The 20,053-nt window shown below is 39.8% G+C and overlaps 1 protein-coding gene across 1 annotated transcript in view; it reads right to left on the bottom strand.

Annotated features, from left to right (window-relative positions):
- Positions 1–20,053, bottom strand: part of LOC141260424 (transmembrane protein 132D-like) — a 1,566,153-nt gene that overhangs the window by 952,312 nt on the left and 593,788 nt on the right. The gene's annotated exons all lie outside the window — the stretch shown is intronic.

The raw sequence follows: 20,053 nt of genomic DNA, 5'->3' as shown, positions 1-20,053 counted from the left end.
CTGCGGCCACCACACTGCTTCTTCCTGCCTGTTGGGGTACTCTGCCTCCCTCCCCCTGTGTGCTGCTGGCCTCACTCTGCATGTCCTCCTTCCACGTTGGGTCAATTACTAGATCATCCACCACGTCCTCCTCTTCCACTTGCGCACCACGATCCTCCTCCTCACTTCCTGGCAATTGTGTCTCGTCATCGTCCACCTCTTGTGACAGATTGCCAACGTCGACTTCCTGTGGCCGTGGCTGTTCAAATATTTGGGCATCGCAACATGGGATCTCCTCTTCCACCACTTCAAGCGTATCAGGCGAGGGGCCCAAATATGGAAATGGACCAGTGAACAGCTCTTCAGAGTGTCCAAGTGTGGGATCACTTGCTGTCTGACGACACTCGGCATGGTGGGAGGAAGGAGCATCAGGGTGAGGAGGAGTATGCGGTCGAGACTCACGGCTACTAAGAGTTGACCGTGTGGAAGACAGACCGGAGGTGGTGCTGCCCAGGTAACTGGAATTATTGTCTGCTATCCAATTAATAACCTGTTCACACTGATCAGTTCTCAATACTGGTGCTGTTCTGTACTTCCCTAGTAATTCGGTCAAGAAGTGGGAGCGAGAAGATGTGGCTGTTGGTTGTGGCCCATTTTCACCTTGGCCACGGCCCCGTCCTCTGCACGAACCATCACCAGAACGTCCACTTCCACGTCCCTTGCCACGCGCCTTGCCCATTGTAAATGAAGTAAAATAGCTTACACTTGCACTATCAATGGAAAAAGGGTAATAAAGAGTAGATTAGAACCGTGGAAGAGGAAAACCACAGTTATTGTTTACTGGGGTATACCACACTTTTTTAAATAGAGATATTTGCGGCTGAACAGTGAGCGACACACTCAAACTGCTTTTTTTTTAGATACCAAAGGCCCAAAACTGGATAGTACAGCGATTTGACCCGTGGAACTGCGAAACCACACTGGGATGTTGGGCCTACACAAGACTATTTTCAACAGAAATATTTTTGTGTCACAACAGTCAGGAGACACTACTGTTTTTCTTTAAGGAAAAAACTACCAAAACCTGAATAATAGAGATTTTTTACCGTGGAACAGCAAAACCACAGTTATAATTTACTGGTGTATACCAGGCTTTTTAAAATATATATATATTTGCGGCTGAACAGTGAGTGACACACTCAAACTGTTTTTTTTAGATACAAATGGCCCAAAAGTGGATAATACAGAGGTTTGTACCGTGGAACTGCAAAACCACACTTGTATTTCTCGGGCCTACACCAGACTATTTTCAACAGATATATTTGTGTCTGAAAAATCAGGCAGACACTATTTTTTTTTTTTTTACAGCAAAAAATGCAAAAAGCAGGATAATAGAGATTTTTTACCGTGGAACAGCAAAAGCACACTTCTGTCTCTCTGGCCTACACCAGACTATTTTCAACAGATATATTTGTGTCTGAAAAATCAGGGAGACACTATTCTTATTTTTATACAGCAAAAAATGCCAAAAACAGGATAATAGAGATGTTTTACCGTGGAACATCAAAACCACAGTAATAATTTACTGGTGTATACCAGGCTTTTTAAAATATATATATATTTGCGGCTGAACAATGAGCGACACACTCAAACTGTTTTTTTTAGATACAAATGGCCCATAGAACTGCAAAACCACACTTCTATTTCTCTGGCCTACACCAGACTATTTTCAACAGATATATTTGTGTCTGAAAAATCAGAGGCACACTTTTTTTTTTTTTGGGGGGGGGGGCACCAAAAGGTTAATAAGGTGAGTATTTGTACATTGTGAAGGAGGAAAAAAAAAAGAGGATTTAGATAGAAAAAAAGGATTTTTCCTGGCCCCCGGGACCTGGAGCTAAGTCCAGCAATTTCAGCAACAGGAGCAGCACACAGGACTGTAATGCAGCGTTTGCTGGTATAACCACTGCGTCTCCTATACAGCCTGCCTGCCTGCCTGATATAACTGGGATGGATATTAGTCCTGAGAAGGACTGTTTGTTTGATCTGGCAGCCTTTACAGACCCTACACTAACTATTTTGCAGGATATATCTCTCCCTAAATCAGCAGCGCTGTCCGTACACTGTCTGATCCGGAGCGACTGTGTCCAAGATGGCGGCGCCCGGTTTTAAATACTCGAGGTGACGCTGTGCGGCCAGCCAATCACTGTAATGCCCACAAACAACATGGCTGCGGCATTACAGTGACTGGCTGGCAATCCCTGCATGTTCATTGGCTCTGTAAAGAGCGCCAAACATGCAGGGCGGAGACCCGAGCTCCCGCCCGAGTAACCCGGAAATGCTCGGTGCTCGCCGAACATCCCGAGTAGCGTGATGCTCGGGCGAGTACCGAGCAGTGTCGAGCATGTTCGCTCAACACTAGTCATAATTTTGTAACTAAACTAAAATCATGAAACTGAGACTTGTGTGTCACAGAAAGTGCTTTTCCTGCACTGTGATACAGGCTAGACATATATGCATCATTTTTGTAAAAGGATAATTTGAATTATCAATCATTTTAAACACAAATGTCTACCTCACAAAGTGTGTGAGTTGGAAAATCTTTATTTTTTTTGCACACATTATTGTTGTACTAGTCCATTATTAAACCAAATATTAGACCAGAATACAGTGGCCTGTGGTTAATACTTGCTTTAGGGTCATGAACAAACCTAGCTTTTCTTGTCTCTTCTTTTATTGTAAAGAGCAGGGGGGAGGGGTTATGTTTATTGTTTTAAAATATTTGAATGGAAAGGCACAGCTTAATATTTGAATACCTGTTTAATTGACAAATTTAGTAAGTGCAACTGTACTCCTTTCAAAAATACTACATACTGTTGCCACATATTCATCTCCTGGCATGTACTTTGCAACATACTATTTTTAAGGGCTGTGTAGTCTTTTTTTGAAGAAAGTGGGGATAATTGAAAAAAAAAAGTAATTAATTAAATAAAATCCCTGCAAAAAGTCATGGTTTGGCAACTGTTTTACTAGTCCAAGTTAAAAAATTTACTGCTGTCATAACTTACTTTCCATGTATGTACCTACACTACCGTTCAAAAGTTTAAGGTCATTTTGAAATTTCATTATTTTTGAAAGAAAAGCACATTTTTTTCAATGAAGCTAACATTAAATGAATCAGAAATACACTCTATACATTGTTAATGTGGTAAATGACTATTCTAGCTGCAAACGTCTTGTTTTTATTGCAATATCTACATAGGTGTATAGATTCCCATTTCCAACAACCACCACTCCAGTGTTTTAATGGTACATTGTGTTTGCTAACTGTCTAGGAAGGCTAACTGATGTTTAGAAAACCCTAGAAAACCCTTGCACAAGTATGTTAGCCCAGCTGAAAACGGTTTGGCTGATTTGAGATGCTATAAAATTGACGTTCCTTTGAGCTAATTGAGAATCTGGAAAATTACACTTGTTTGTTCTATGAAAGTCTCAAAATGGCAAGAAAAACAGAACTTTCATGTGAAACTCGACAGTCTATTCTTGTTCTTAGAAATGAAGGCTATTCCATGCGAGAAATTGCCAAGAAACTGAAGATTTCCTACAACGGTGTGTTGTAGGAGAGCACAAACAGGCTCTAACCAGAGTAGAAAGAGAAGTGGGAGGCCCCGCTGCACAACTGAGCAACAAGACAAGTACATTAGAGTCTCAAGTTTGAGAAATCGATGCCTCACAGCTCCTCTACTGGCAGCTTCATTAAATAGTACACGCAAAACGCCAGTGTCAACGTCTACAGTGAAGAGGCGACTCCGGGATGCTGGCCTTTAGGGCAAAGTGGCAAAGAAAAGCCATATCTGAGACTGGCCAATAAAAGGAAAAGATTAATATGGGCAAAAGAACACAGACATTGGACAGAGGAAGATTGGAAAAAAGTTTTATGGACAGATGAATCAAAGTTTGAGATGTTTGGATCACACAGAAGAACATTTGTGAGATGCAAAACAACTGAAAAGATGCTGGAAGAGTGCCTGACGCCATCTGTCAAGCATGATGGAGGTAATGTGATGGTCTGGGGTTGCTTTGGTGCTGGTAAAGTGGGAGATTTGTACAAGGTAAATGGGATTTTGAATAAGGCAGGCTATCACTCCATTTTGCAGCGCCATGCCATACCCTGTGGACAGCGCTTGATTGGAGCCAATTTCATACTACAACAGGACAATGACCCAAAGCACACCTCCAAATTATGCATGAACTATTTAGGGAAGAAGCAGGCAGCTGGTATTCTATCTGTAATGGAGTGACCAGCGCAGTCACCAGATCTCAACCCCATTGAGCTGTTGTGGGATCAGCTTCACCGTATGGTACGCAAAAAGTGCCCATCAAGCCAATCCAACTTGTGGGAGGGGCTTCAGGAAGCATGGGGTGAAATTTCTCAAGATTACTTCAGAAAATTAACAGCTAGAATGCCAAAGTCTGCAATGAAGCATTCTTTGACGAAATCAAAGTTTGAAGGAGAAAATTATTCTTTCAAGTAAAAATCATTATTTCTAACCTTGTCAATGTCTGGACTATATTTTCTATTCATTTTGCAACTCATTTGACAAATAAAGGTATGAGTTTTCATGGAAAACACAAAATTGTCTGGGTGACCCCAAACTTTTGAAAGGTAGTGGACGTAGCAACACAGTTTTTTTTAGTATGAAGCCTTTTTTTAAGGGAGGAAGTATTTAGTATGAAAAATATGTAAAAAAAGAACTGACCAGCACATCCTAAATGTGAGCAGGTGCAAGCTGCAGAACTGCATAAGATATATAAAAAGAAAGCGCAGCAGCACTCCATTATGGCCAAGATACACAAAGACAATAAAAACATTTGATATAAACTGTGTTATGATTTAATGAGCTTTACTTACAAAAAATGCAGGTTCTTAGCGCATAAATTGGCCAATTCATGTGTGCCCATCAACTGCTGCAAGGTGACCTCCCGTCTGATGGGTACTACTCTGCCTACATGCCTCTCTTGGGCTACAAGCCTATAACTCTGGACAGATCATGTCACTTCTGGGCTGAAACACCTACAATTTGGGCTGGTAGAATAGAATATACATCACCTGCTGGTTAAATGGGAGGAGTGCAAGGTCAACCAGGAGGCAGTTACCACCTCCTATAGTAATATGTAAAAAAAGAACTGACCAGCACATCCTAAATGTGAACAGGTGCAAGCTGCAGAACTGCATAAGATATATTAAAAGAAAGCGCAGCAGCACTCTATTATGGCCAAGATACACAAAGACAATAAAAACATTTGATATAAACTGTGTTATTACTCAATGAGCTTTACTTACAAAAAATGGAGGTTCTTAGAGCATAAATTGGCCAATTCATGTGTGCCCATCAACTGCTGCAAGGTGACCTCCCATCTGATGGGTACTACTCTGCCTACATGCCTCTCTTGGGCTACAAGAGAATTTATGCGCTAAGAACCTCCATTTTTTGTAAGTAAAGCTCATTGAGTAATAACACAGTTTATATCAAATGTTTTTATCGTCTTTGTGTATCTTGGCCGTAATGGAGTGCTGCTGCGCTTTCTTTTTATATATAGTATGAAAAATATCTATAAAATAAAAACCCAAAATGAGTAATTTTTTTGCATAACTATTTTACCAGTACAATTTAAGAAACACATGCGCCACGAAAATACTGCTGTTGCTGCATCAAGTTCCTTTCCACTTATGTACCTAACAACCAACGTAGCATTCAGGAGTATGTTTCTTCTGTCCGAAGGGATAAGTGTTTTTTTTTTTTTTTAAAGAATAAAAATATAAAAACTTTATATATATACATATTTTAATTTTTTTTGCATACCTGTTTTAATATTCTAATTTGCCAACCATACATCCCAGAACAATTACCTATGATCCCACCTCCTAACATTTGATGTTATGCAGTCCTTATTGTGAAGAAGGAATTAATCCGCTTTAACAAAAAATCTGCAAACAAATTATAATACTAAATCAAGACATTTAATTAGGCTTTGGTGCAAATTAGAGACACATACACACCACACCAACATTAGGGGCAGGCTTGTGTTGCATTAGAAGTTTTGGTCTCTACATGAACTCTGCCTAGCATTTCTGGTTGATTCCATTAATTTCCTGAGTTGGCTAATTGTGTTAAAAATTCTTGTAATCAACCTAAACATTATACTTGTGTTCAAAATGTATGTTAAACCAAAACATGGCACTGGTAATGGATGTAGTAGCATGACGGAAAAAAATGTGGGAGCATCTAGCAGCAGCAACATCATCAGCATTGCAGGCAGCAACCGTCCTAGCAGTAGTAGCAGTACCAAACACGGGTCACAATTGGCCATATTTACCTCTGCCAAGCATATCATAAGAGAGGAAACAGAGCACATCATAAAATATTTACCACATCATTCATATCAGTCATAGCAAGGTGATGTAGCCTCTGACAGTGACACCGTGTGGTTTAGTCATTCTCCACCTTCTTCACCACCATAACACTTAATGCTGTCCATAGCAGAATTTCCATTCTATCAATGACCTCTCTTTTTTCTGCCTTAAAGTCAGCAACACAGGGGCTCAGGAGAATGCTATGCCAGAAAAATCCTTTCCAGTGATGAACAGTTAGCCTTTGTACTTGGATGATAATGGGGCTGGAGGAGATGGAGGGCACAATTCTAATGCCAAGATTTTTTGCTAACTCTGTGAGCCAAGGTGCTAGGTTCATGGTCAGTGGTAGTATCACTCTGAGCCAAGGCAAATCTCCAAGTAGGAATCATGCAACGGTGAAAGGAGCTGAGGCCATTTCCAACACAGGTAACTGTTAGCAAAATCATAGATGACAATGATGATGATGATTCTGTGGTGGACAAGACCTGGGAAACAGACAGGGATGCCAAGAAAGTGATGTCATCAGAGGAGAAGGGTGTTGGTTAAGGCAATGCACAACACAAGAGATAGGACATTAAAAGATCCTCTTAGGCAAAATCTGCAGTCAGTGCTCTAAAGGTCTGATGTCTGTGGTAGTAAGTCGTAAGTGCAGGAATCTTGTAAGTGGGAGTTCTTTTGAACCACCAGATGATTTTTTGGCAGTCTGCAGGGTGTATATCCCAGCCCCTAAAGACTAGAAACTACTTCTTACCATCTGCATATGCAGCAAAATCACCTGCTCATTTGGGAAAATCAAGTTGGACAGCAATCAAAACAAGCCTCAAGTTGTTCTCCTCCCCCTTCTCATCTGGATTCCACCTCAAGCACTACCTGGTTGGTGTCATCATCACAATCATCATTGTCGTCCGCCACTACTGCTTGTCGTTTAATGAGCAGGCTTCCTCCTTCATCTCCATTGCACCAGCAAACATCCATCCCTGATTGTGTGTCAAGAAAACAATTGTATGCTCCCAGTCATCTAGTGGTTAGTTGCTAATAATGCTTTACAACCTTGTGAAGTTGGCTTCCTTTTTAAAAAAAAATGATGGTGTGCGCTCAACCTGGCTGGGAGAAACCTAGCCACCTTTCTTTCTTGCAGAAAAAGGTGCATGCTCTATGTCACAAGCAAGAAAATGTAGACCACTCTCTTTTGACTTGTCATTAAGCTTCAAAGTGCACTGCAAAGTAGATACTTGGAGCAGGAACTATGAGTAGCACATAAGTTTCATGGCCTACTGGGTGAACTTTTTAATCATCAGTGCTACACCTTCACAACTGAGTCAGGTGAATCCTCCATCACTGGCTGATATGTCAGTTTATACCACCAAGTGGAAACTGTCTCCTCCAATACTTACTCTGTCCTGATCCTGCTCAACAGACATGAAAACATCCCCAACAGCCATTGGGCACATTTACAGCATTGATTTCACACACCTCTCTCATTCTGGTCACTAATGCAAGGTAAGCACTGCCAAGCAGTTTTACTGCTTGAAATCATTGGTTGAGAAAAGTCAAATGGTGGACGTGTGGCTGCTTGTGGATCATGTGGCAACTTACCCACTTACCCAACTTTAGTGTGGACGTGTTGTTCGAGGAGTTTGGATGGTGAGCCAGAAGGTTATGGAGCAAGGGCATTGGTCTATTATATGGAGGTGTTGTGGTGGTTGATTAGTAAAGACATGTCTGATTTGGTTGATTTTATTTTAAATATGTGGCAAAGTCTTTATGTTCATGCTCTTATTACTAATACAAGCACTTAATCCCTGGGCCTCTTGACGCTAGGCCAGGACTTTCAACTCTGATGAGGTCTGCAATGATTCAGCACAAGCACGCATAAGGTAACAATGTCATGACATGCTCTGTGACCTTGTGTGTGCATGTTCAGAACTGTCAGGGCTTCATCAGAGCCGGAGGTCCCAGCCTAGCATGAAGAAACCCGGGGATTAAGAACTCATGGGGTTGATAAGAAGATGCAACGATGGGTGATGATGAAGCGAGGGGTAAGATGAGTATTTATTAGTTTTCTTTTACCTTTTGATTGCCTTTTTTGGTTGAGTAAGATGTCGGGCAACTGCCGGCATTTTTGTTAATGTATGAAAGTGGATTACAAAAAATCTTCATAGTGGCAAATGTGGATTTTTGTAATATTCAAATGGTTCAATTCCACTCAAATATATTTAATGATCTTTAGCCATTGCGACAACCTGACATATTTAAGCAAACAAAAATGCACCAGCTGAAAAGCCAGATTCAGTCACATACTATGTCCTTTTCTCAGGCAGAGAGTACTCTTTCGCCTCAATCCCATGGACCTTTGGCTCAGCAGATTGGACCAGTAGCAAGGAATGGCCCAGTTTGCTAGCGATATACTGTCATGTCCAACCTATAATGTCAAAAAGGGTATTCAAAGGCTTTGTCACACCCAAGTGGACCAAGTTATCTACCACAAGTATAGGAAAACTTACATTTGTCAAAATGAATCAGGCAGTGATCAATGCTGACTTTCATTAATCTATGGTTATGCAAATTATCAAATTGGCCATATCAGTTCCCTACCAGATTGTCTGTTGCTACACCACTCTGATACTACCAGTGCCAATGGCTCATGCTCTGCTGGGCATCTGTTTGACACTGATCATGTCATCTATACTGTAATACTGTTATTGGAGCTGCTGTCCTTACACTGTCACATATATCCTTGTCTACCCCATCCTAAATCTCTAACATGTGGCTACTGCCACTGCCAACACACAGCCACGTCAGCAATATATCTCCTGGCTGACTTGACTGTGCTTTCCACTGCTAAACTGTACTGCTGCTGAGGATGATGCTGTTGCTGTCCACACATCTCCTTGTCTGACCTGTCTTAATTCTTCATCATGCAGCTTTTGCCACTACATCTGCACAATGCCAGCCACACATCTCCTGACTGCCTACTGTGTTTTATAGTGCTAGACATAACTGATGCTGGGGAATGTATTCTCTTGAGGGTACAAAAATATGAAACAGATCACAAAATAGGGTTACTATTTGAAAGGCTTGTTAACAAGCCATTGCACCTACCACTTTGAGAACAGCGAATGCTCCTTTTCCTAACAAAAAAAAAGGGATAATTTTTGGATGACTTGAAAAAAGTCTTTGCATTTGTTTTACCATTTTCAAAATAGCAAACCTTTTGTAAACCACAAATAAGGAATAATTATTTTATTCATAATTGAGAATCAATTACTTCTTCACATTCAAAACAACCCACCTGTTTTTGCTCCCTAAATAAAAGGATTATTTTTGAATGGCTTGCTAGAAAACTATCACTTATTCATTTAGCAAACAGCAAAGCTTTTGACATTTCCCAAACAGGAATAACTTTTAGGCTATGTGCCCACGATGCAGAAATGCTCTGGATTTTCCCTGAGCGTTTCTGCATCTCCCCTGGCAGAAAAAACGCATGCGGATTGTACATGCGTTTTTCCTGCCAGGGACATGCGGATGTGAAGCGTTCTTCACATGCATTTCCGCATGCGGGTTGACAAGCGCTTTCCAAGCGATTTTAGCATCACTTGGAAAGTGCTTGTCAACTTGGTCACACTATATAAATCCATGCAAACGGCATGGATTTATATAGTGTGACCTGAGAGAATGTCAAAAAATAAAAAATAAATCTATACTTACCTTCTCATGGCCCCTGGAATCTTGCTTTACTCCGTCCTGGCTGCCGGCAGATCAAGGTACACTGAAGGACCTGCCGACATCAGCGTCACGTGACCTGTCACATGACTATGACGTCAGCACAGGTCCTTCAGTCCATCGCCATCTGCCGGCATGAGAGGACAAGCGCACCGCGGGCCACCAGAAGGTAAATATAACATATATTTTTTATTTTATTCTTTTTTTTACAGGTTCTATGGTACCCGGATCCGGAGGAGAGTCTCCTCTCCTCCACACCCGGGTAACATCCGCACATTAGAACGCATGAAATGCGCATCTACATATACAGTGATGCGGAATCCATGCGTTCCAATGCAAGTCAATGGCGGCGAAAATGCAGTGCTTCCGCAAAATAATTGGTAGTGCTGCGTTTTTTTCCGCAATGATAATCCGCAGCGGAAATTTCCACAGCATGTGCACAGCACATGCGGATTATCATTGGGGAACATGGCAGGCCTTCTACCATGTGTTTTTTAAGCGTTTCTGCAGCTTTTTTGCCGCTGCGGAAACGCTTAAAAAACACATTGTGGGCACACAGCCTTACACAGCTTCTTCTGTTTGTATTGCCTGTATATACACACTATTGCGGTAGGTATCTGGCCCCCAAAATAAATAAAATATAATTTTTGGACCATTTTTACAATCTGTAAGCAGCCTAAAAGTATAATACTGCAGTGTGCTGTTATATACGTATTTGGATACCATCTGTTTAATCCTAGTCAGATAGGTTGAGTTCACTTGCAGATTAATAAGCCTGTGTTTGCATTAAAGAGCTCAAAAATGGTTCACTACACTACTAGGAGAACTCAGATCTATGTATTTTTCTGGGCAAATATAGGTTTTACAGCATGTCGGTTTAAGTTTGAAGCAAATGAAATATTAAGGGAAAATAAAGCAAAATTGTCAAATTTAATTCTTTGTGTTAAAACAAATACCCATGGGGCAACCTGATTATTTTAAAATAATACCAGGCTAAGTTTATATGAGGTCGAATTTAGTTATCATTCAAACCAAAACATTAACCATTGACAATAACCTTTGACCCTATTATTAGTCAGTCCAGAACAATTGTGCGAATTGCAAGTAAGTAATTTATTACTTTTAGAATTTCTGCAAAAAAGCAGGTAAGTTCAAAAATGGCTATTATAGAACATCTTTTATTAAAAAACATTAATAATTGTAGTACACCAAAAGATTTTAAAACATTTTATTAATGAAACAGAAATTATAACCAGATGCTTTTATGTCATAAATCAGCACTGCAAAAAACACTGGGACATGTTTATCAATATTGTTTAATTTTTAATGCAAACATTGCTGTTAATTTATTAATCCTTTTACTCCAGTTTTTGCAATTTGCACCTTTTCGTTTGTCCTTTTTGCTTGGGTCAAATGTTACATTATATACAAGTATTTTTTACAATTTATGTGTGATAATTATTTTATTGTGGCGATTAGCTTTTGTAAAATAATTTTGGAGAAAATAAATTTTCATCTATTTATTTTTTTTTAAGTCAATCTGACCTACACATAAATTCTTTTTTTCAGTATTTTTTTTACTTAATTCATCATTTGTGTAAAATAATGTGATATTTTACACGTTTGTAAAAATATAACTTTTCTGACATATTGGCCAAATTTCTCTTTAACCATAAATTTGCCTTCTATTCTGTTTGAGGGAATGTCAGCAGGTGTTTCACTAACTCCACTTATAAGTTCTCTTAGTGTTTTAATTTTGCACCAAATTCAGCATACACCTTACACATTTTCTTAAATTTGGTACAGTATATATAAATATATATATAATATAGAATTTTCCCCAATAGACTAGACAGTCTTAAAATGAAAAAAAAAATGGTTTATGCTGTTTGATTCATTTGACTTTAGACTTGCTAATGTAGGATTACACCACCTATTAATTGCCTTATTTTGTGCAGAAATTTGAACCAAAATTGTAGTCCATTTTGTTTCTTAAGCTTCACCAAGCCACATTGCTTTTCAGTGATTTTATATCCTTTGTCAGAAAAAGCACAGAAAGTGTTTGAAACACATAATAAATATGGTGCACATTGTTATTATAAACTATTTTTGGGAGCAAATTGCAATTTTCCCCCTTAATAACCTACTTTATAGGTGGAATTTATCAAGACTGGCATTCATATATCAGTCTTGAATTACAAGTCCTCTTGGGCAAGGACTTAATTTGAATAAAGGGAGTAATTTGGTGCATCTTTGGAATGTCCATGTGCCTGAAATGAAATCTACTCCAGCTTTTAACAAACACAACAAAATTGTGTCCAAGGAAGGACATTTACTTTAAGGTACCTTAGTTTTTCAAAGAAAAGTATAATGCAACGACTAATGCCTTTTACATTTTATCTATTTATCTATATGTCTCACTAATCAAAATGTCATCCCTATCACTGCAATAACATCATTTATCAACAGTTTTCCGTATTCTTTTTGTATAATTTAATGTTGCCTTCTTTCATTTCTTTTTCCAGTCTTCATATATTTATTAATGGAAATATAAAACAGCACCTGGGGAGATTATATTTCATGTTTGATTTAGGCACAATTATGTAGTAAAGATATTGTAATATTCAAATGCTCATTAAATAAACTGAGTTTATTAGGCTCTAAGGCCATTTTATCAAACATTTCTTGGACATCTTTTTTTCTTTTAATTTAACAGAGTATTGTAATTTAAGGCCAAATTGTACCTTTCTTTTGGCTAGAGATATAGCTTTTACATGCCCTCACTTGATCTTTTCATCCAGTTGCATTCACTTTATCACTTGGTTGAAGATTTAGGTATAAATCTGTGACATCTCCCACTATTAGATGAAAGAGTGATGGATGGTATGAGCTACACCTGCAAACAAGACTCCTCACTGGTTGTCAGTGCCAATAACACCTGCCATCTGTCTTCCATTTACCTAGCATAAACCTGACAGTCCTCTCCCTCATTGTTTCATTTTCTTATCACAGAAGACCATCAAATGTTTTCTCCATGGAGAATACTGGGTTATGGAAAAACGAATTCATGGATACAAGAGGGCTGATGCTACATCTTCCTTTTCTTGCAATTTGCCAGACTAAGAAAAAAAATGCTTAGATTTAACTTTTTTCGTACTTGACTCTCAAAACTGATTTCCTGACAGAGGATATGTAGAGCTAATAAGTACACCCATGAATTCAATTTCATGCCAAACTTTCATAGCAATAATTTTGCTAAATAAAAATATAGAAAACTAATGAAACCAAATTAAAGGCTATAGCGACAAATTAGACAGTAAAACTAGAGAATCGCTTACAAAAGGGGTTGTCCACCTTTGTGGACAATTTTTTTCTTATATTTATGTATGAAATTGAGGCTAAAAATCATTTTTACAATTGGATTTCATTAAAAAGTTTGCACTGTTTTCCTCCTATAACCTCTGTATTACACTGTCTGACATTTTGAGAACAACCCCTTTAACTGTCTGATATCCTATATAAATGAGCCTTAAGATATGTATTCAGTTTTTTATAAAAACAACCACAGCTTATAATATTGAATTTGAGGTTCTCTTGTGCAAAATACAGAAACCAGTCTCCATTAAATCTATATAGACCTAAGAGCATAGAAAATGTAGGTGTTGCCCAGTCCTCCAGACCTTTTCACAACTAGGCCTCAGGGGCCTAGTTGTACTGGAAGTTCTAGCGTGGAGTGAAGAGACCAAGGAGGATTCATGTGATGTGGGGAAGGTGAAAATAAGAGCAGTAGAGGACTGGATTTGGGCCTGTGGGGGCAATCCTAAAAGTCAACATTGTTCATTTAACAAGCCCTGCCACATGACTTTGGATAATGAAGACAAACCAGGCACTTCATTTGCAGACCTGTGTTTTAGGGAGTTTGCCTCTTATCAGTACAAAGCAGTAGGTCTTAATCTAACTAGGAGTGAGGCCTCTGACATGGGAAATAAGAGGGAATTTTCTCTGTTGAAAATTCAATAAGGAGAAACATTCCCCATTAGATGAATTACAGACCATTCAATGCTAATCTGGGAATTGAAATATGCAAATATCCTCTTCAGATATGATGAGGGCTTGATTGCTTGTGCCACCTATTAAGGTAGTGATGTGGTAGTGATGACTGTATCAGAGCTTCTCTAAATCAGCAGGGCTTGACAGGTATTCTCTATATTCAGTGGTTTGTGTTGCTAAAAGTGGTTCACGGAAGGACAATCTGTTAACTTTTAAAAGGATTATGGACGATTAAGGCACATTAATCCACATGGGGCTCAAAGGCAAGACTATCACAAACAATCCCACATACAGATGAATGACACCTCCTGCAGGATGACATCTAGGCATATATAGCTCCTGGTGCCTTCAACAAAAGCAAGGCAACACCTTTCAGACATTGGTTTGGTAGCACCTATTGATAGTGCCAGGGGCTGCCAAGGCTGTGTGGGCATAATGGCAAAATATTGCAAAACATTATTGAGCATGACAGAAAAAAAATCCCCACTTCAGAAACTTATCAATAAATTTTACCATGAGCAGATAAAAGTACATCTTCATAAGGAGATAAGTATTGGAGCTTGCAGTCCAGCCCTCTTACAATTTATGTACTGTACATAATACTGTACTATAGCTATGGACTACAATCTTTTTTTATTAATTTATCAGTATCTCAAAACATAAGGAATCTTATGAAAACAGACAAAACAAACAGACAAAACAAAACATTATTGAGCATGACAGAAAAAAAATCCCCACTTCAGAAACTTATCAATAAATTTTACCATGAGCAGATAAAAGTACATCTTCATAAGGAGATAAGTATTGGAGCTTGCAGTCCAGCCCTCTTACAATTTATGTACTGTACATAATACTGTACTATAGCTATGGACTACAATCTTTTTTTATTAATTTATCAGTATCTCAAAACATAAGGAATCTTATGAAAACAGACTCCTCAATAGGGCCCAGATATTTTGGCATAAAAAAAAATACTGAGAGCTGACTTAGAAACCAATTACTTGCCATTTGAGTCTACAGGGTGGGCCATTTATATGGATACACCTAAATTAATTGGGAATGGTTGGTGATATCAACTTCCTGTTTGTGGCACATTAGTATATGGGAGGGGGAAAACTTTTCCAGATGGGTGGTGACCATAGCAGCCATTTTGAAGTCGGACATTTTGGATCCAACTTTATTTTTTTCATTGGGAAGAGGTTCATGTGACATTTCAAACTTATTGAGAATTTCATAAGAAAAACAATGGTGTGCTTGGTTTTAACTTAACTTCATTATTTCATGAGTTTTTTACAAGTTTATGACCACTTATAAAATGTGTTCAAAGTGCTGTCCATTTTGTTGGATTGTCAATGCAACCCTCTTCTCCTACTCTTGACACACTGATAGCAACACCGCAGAAGAAATGGTAGCACAAGCTTCCAGTATTCATTGATTCAGATGCTGCACATCTTGTATCTTGATGGTATGGTGTGGTATATGGGGTACAAAGATAGTGGGGCCATTCTTCATCAATGGAAATCTAAATGCCACTGGATAACTGAAATTGCTACATGATGATGTGTTGCCCTCTTTATGCACTGAAGATGGCACGTTCCCGGAGTTTTTCCAACAAGATGGTGCACCACCACATTATGGGTGTCAGGTCCGAGCATTTCTACATGAACAGTTTCCTGGAAAGTGGATTGGTCATCGTGGGCCAGTTGAACGGCACACCAAGGTCTCCCGATCTCACCCCCGTAGACTTTTATCTTTGGGGTCATCTGAAGGAAATTGTCTATGCTGTGAAGATACAAGATGTGCAGCATCTGAAGCAATGGATACTGGAAGCCTGTGCTAGCATTTCTTCTGTGGTGTTGCTATCAGTGTGTCAAGAATGGGAGAAGAGGGTTGCTGTTAGAACCCTCCTGTTTGTTTTTTTCTTCTTGTGTTTTGCGGTCACTTGACCATCTGGCTTTATATTCCAGCTTTGCCCTTTTGGCTGTGCTGGACTTCAGTGTTGTTTGACAGTTTTGCTAGCCACGTGCTTTGGTGTCTATCTCTGTCAGTTCGCTTGGTCCTTCTGGGATCTCTAGTACCTTTTTGTCAGTTTGTCTTTTTGTGTTCTGCAACAACTTCTCTGTTTAGGAGATGCCCCATTTTTGTTCCAGTCCTTAGTTCTTTTAGGGACCCCTCCCCTTTGCTATAGGTCTTCGTTCAGACTAGCCGAGGACTAAGGCGGGTCTGTTTGCTAGGAACAGGCAGCCCACTACATCGTAGGGATTCAGCTTAGTCTTACTGTAGGGACAGCTTTCCGCTTTCTTTCCTCAGTACATTTTGCAGATCATAACAGTAAGTCCAGCCCAAAAAACTAAAAGGAAAGAAATTCGGGGATCAGTATGGTTTCCGTCCTGGATTTGGCTCTGGAGGTGGCCGAGCTCCAGCAACACATGAGTAGCTGTTTTTTATGGTAAACAGCAAGATTTTTTTTCCTTTAAAAATGCTTGTTTGTTATATTTTAGTTTGAGACCAAGGTCCTCTGGGACTGAATCACAGCGCATTGGTTTTATTACGTCACTTTTGCGCAATGAACCACAGGGGTGGGCCTTTTCTCTCCAACCTAACGATTCATGCTTCAGGTCTGTAGAAGAATTTTTTTCTGCCATGGGGCTATTATATGACGATCCTGATCGAATCTCATCTGCTGAGGCAGAACTCAGGTGTTTGAATCAGGGGTCAGGTGATGTTGAAAATTATTGCACACACTTTAGAAGGTGGGCTTCAGAAGTCAAATGGAATGATCCTGCTCTGAAATGTTTATTTCTTGCTGGTCTGAGTGAAAGGGTTCAGGATTTGCTAATTGCATTCCCCGCACCTGAGACTCTGCAGGATGCCATGCAATTAGCTGTTTGTGTGGATAGGAGGCTGAGGTCCAGGCTGAATGAGGTAAAGACTCCTGTAATGCCAGGTTCTAGTCCCCAGAAAATCTGCTCAGACGGCGGAGAACCGATGGAGGTTGAGGCGATGCCAATCCGCTCTCAGGAAAGAGACCGAAGGTTCGCCAAGGGATTGTGTCTTTATTGTGGTAAAGCTGACCATTTGATTAAGTATCGTGAGCTTCGTTTAAGTAAAGAAAAAAAAAAGAGGTCAGGTATGCACGTATTGCTTGTTTACGCTCTGCAGGAGTATTTATTTCTGGGAGTACTACTTTGCAGGAAGATTTGATTGAATTTCAGGTATTTGTGGATTGTGGTTCAACACTTAATGTGATTGATAAAAGGGTTTTTGGAAAAACTTAAATTGAAATCCAAACCTTTGTCATCATCTATTTCTGTGATTGCAATTGATAACACTCCCTTGAAATGTATTACTCACAATGTTGCTGCATTTCCCCTCAGTATCAATGGAGTTCACCAAGAAATTTTGGACTTTGTTGTATTAAATAATCTACCCTCTCCGGTCGTTCTAGGTTTGCCTTGGTTAAAACTGCACAATCCTTTACTGGACTGGTCTACTAATGTGATTAAGTTTTGGAGTCCGAAGTGCTATGATAAAGGTTGTAATGGTCGCATAGCGGCTGTGGAAAAAGGGGAATTACTGGTACCTATTCAAGATTTTTGGAGGTTTTTTTCGGAGGAGGAGGAGTCGCAAGTTTTACCTCCTCATAGGGATTATGATTGCGCCATTGAGTTTGTTCCGGGAGCTACTCTTCCCAAGAGTCGCTTGTTTAATCTGACTATCCCTGAAAGAAAGGCCTTGGAGGAGTACATACAGACTAGCCTGGCTGCGGGTCACATTAGACCTTCTAAGTCACCTGTGGCAGTTGGATTTTTCTTTGTTAAAAAAAAGGACAGGGGTTTACGTCCATGTCTGGATTTTCGTGAAATTAATAAAATTACCGTACGCAATTCCTACCCATTGCCGTTAATTCCTGATTTGTTTAACCAGATAGTGGGGACCAAGTGGTTCTCTAAAATTGATCTCCGGGGGGCATACAATTTGTTACGAGTGAAGGAGGATGATGAATGGAAAACTGCATTTAACACTCCGGTAGGTCATTTTGAGAATCTGGTGATGCCTTTCGGGCTTACCAATGCACCTGCATTTTTTTCAGAACCTTATTAATGACATCCTGTGACCTTTGATTGGTAAGAATGTGGTTGTGTATTTGGATGACATTTTGATTTATTCACCATATCTAGAGTCCCATTGGCAGAGTGTACGTGAAGTTTTGCAGTTATTGAGTGATAATTCACTCTTTGCTAAGCTGGAGAAATGTGAGTTCGCTGTGCAGAAAATTCGTTTTTTGGCTACATTGTCTCCAGCGAGGGTTTTGAGATGGACCCAGTGAAGGTTCAGGCAGTGCAGGAATGGCCTAGGCCTATTGGTTTGAAATCTATGCAGAGATTTTTTGGCTTTGCCAATTATTACAGGAAATTCATTAAGAATTTTTCTGTAATTATTAAGCCTCTAACCGATCTCACCAGGAAAGGTGCGAATACGGTCCAGTAGACTACTGAGGCCATTGAAGCGTTTAAGTATCTCAAAGAGAGGTTCAGTTCGGCCCCTATCCTTATGTAGCCTGATGAAACCAAGCCTTTTTTGGTCGAGGTCGATGCTTCATCGGTGGGGGTCGGAGCAGTTTTGTCTCAGGAGAACAGGGATGGAGTACATCCTTGTGCCTTCTTTTCGAAAAAAAATTCGGAAACCGAACTGAATTATGATGTTGGAAATCGGGAGTTGCTGGCTATTAAACTCGCACTTGAACATTGGCGTCATTTTTTGGAAGGCGCTAGATTTCCTATTCAGGTTTTCACAGATCATAAGAATTTGATCTATTTGGATGCTGCCAAGCGTTTGAATGCCCGTCAAGCTAGGTGGGCACTTTTTGTTTATCGGTTTCATTTTTCTGTTACCTATATCCCTGATGCTAAGAATGTTAAAGCCGATGCTTTATCTCGCAGCTTCTTTCCTACGGTCGGTGCCAAGGAGGAGGAGAGCATTTTACAGGAAGGAGTTGTGGCGGCATTGGACTCCATTTTGGAGAATGGGATTCTGAAAGCTCAAAATGATGCTCCATCTAACACTTCCCATGGGAGGTTGTTCGTGCCTAGAACCTTTAGGAGAGATTTGTTTGTAGAGTGTCATGATTCTCAATTGGCAGGTCATCCAGGAATTTCTGAGACTAAGAGACTTATCAGTCGCAGTTTTTGGTGGCCTGGATGGCAGAAAGAAGTCATCAAGTGGGTGCTTCAATGTACGGTGTGTGCTAGGTCAAAGGCTTCACATACTCCTGCTGCGGGGTTGCTTTGCCCCGTGGAGATTCCCGGTGTGCCTTGGACGCATCTCACAATGGATTTTATTACTGATCTTCCTGTGTCCGAGGGTTTTACTGTCATTGGGTGGTCGTGGACTGTTTTAGTAAGATGTGTCATTTGGTTCCATTCATTAAGTTGCCCTGTGCCAAGACTCTCGCTAAGGCGTTTGTTAAGGAGATTGTCAAGCTTCAAGGCATTCCCACGGATATTGTTTCTGATAGAGGACCTCGGTTTGTGGTTCACTTTTGGTGTGCTTTTTGTGACAGGTTGTGAGTCCATTTGTCATTTTCGTCTGGGTATCATCCTGAGTCTAATGGACAGACTGAAAGAAAGAACCAGGATGTAGAACAGTTTTTGCGTTGTTTTGTGGCGGACAATCAAGAGGTGTGGTCTGAGTTTCTGCCTCTTGCAGAATTTGCTCTTAACAATCATACAGTGGTGGCCAAAAGTATTGGCACCCCTGCAATTCTGTCAGATAATACTCAGTTTCTTCCTGAAAATGATTGCAATCACAAATTCTTTGGTATTATTATCTTTATTTAATTTGCTTGCAAGGAAAAAACACAAAAGAGAATGAAGCAAAAATCAA

Source organism: Phyllobates terribilis, unplaced genomic scaffold (assembly GCF_046119375.1).
Source record: "Phyllobates terribilis strain yellow unplaced genomic scaffold, ASM4611937v1 Scaffold_1__5_contigs__length_1240528914, whole genome shotgun sequence".
Taxonomy (NCBI): domain Eukaryota; kingdom Metazoa; phylum Chordata; class Amphibia; order Anura; family Dendrobatidae; genus Phyllobates; species Phyllobates terribilis.
The sequence above is the reverse complement of the archived record's forward strand: the minus strand, read 5'-3'. Positions and strand labels throughout refer to the sequence as shown.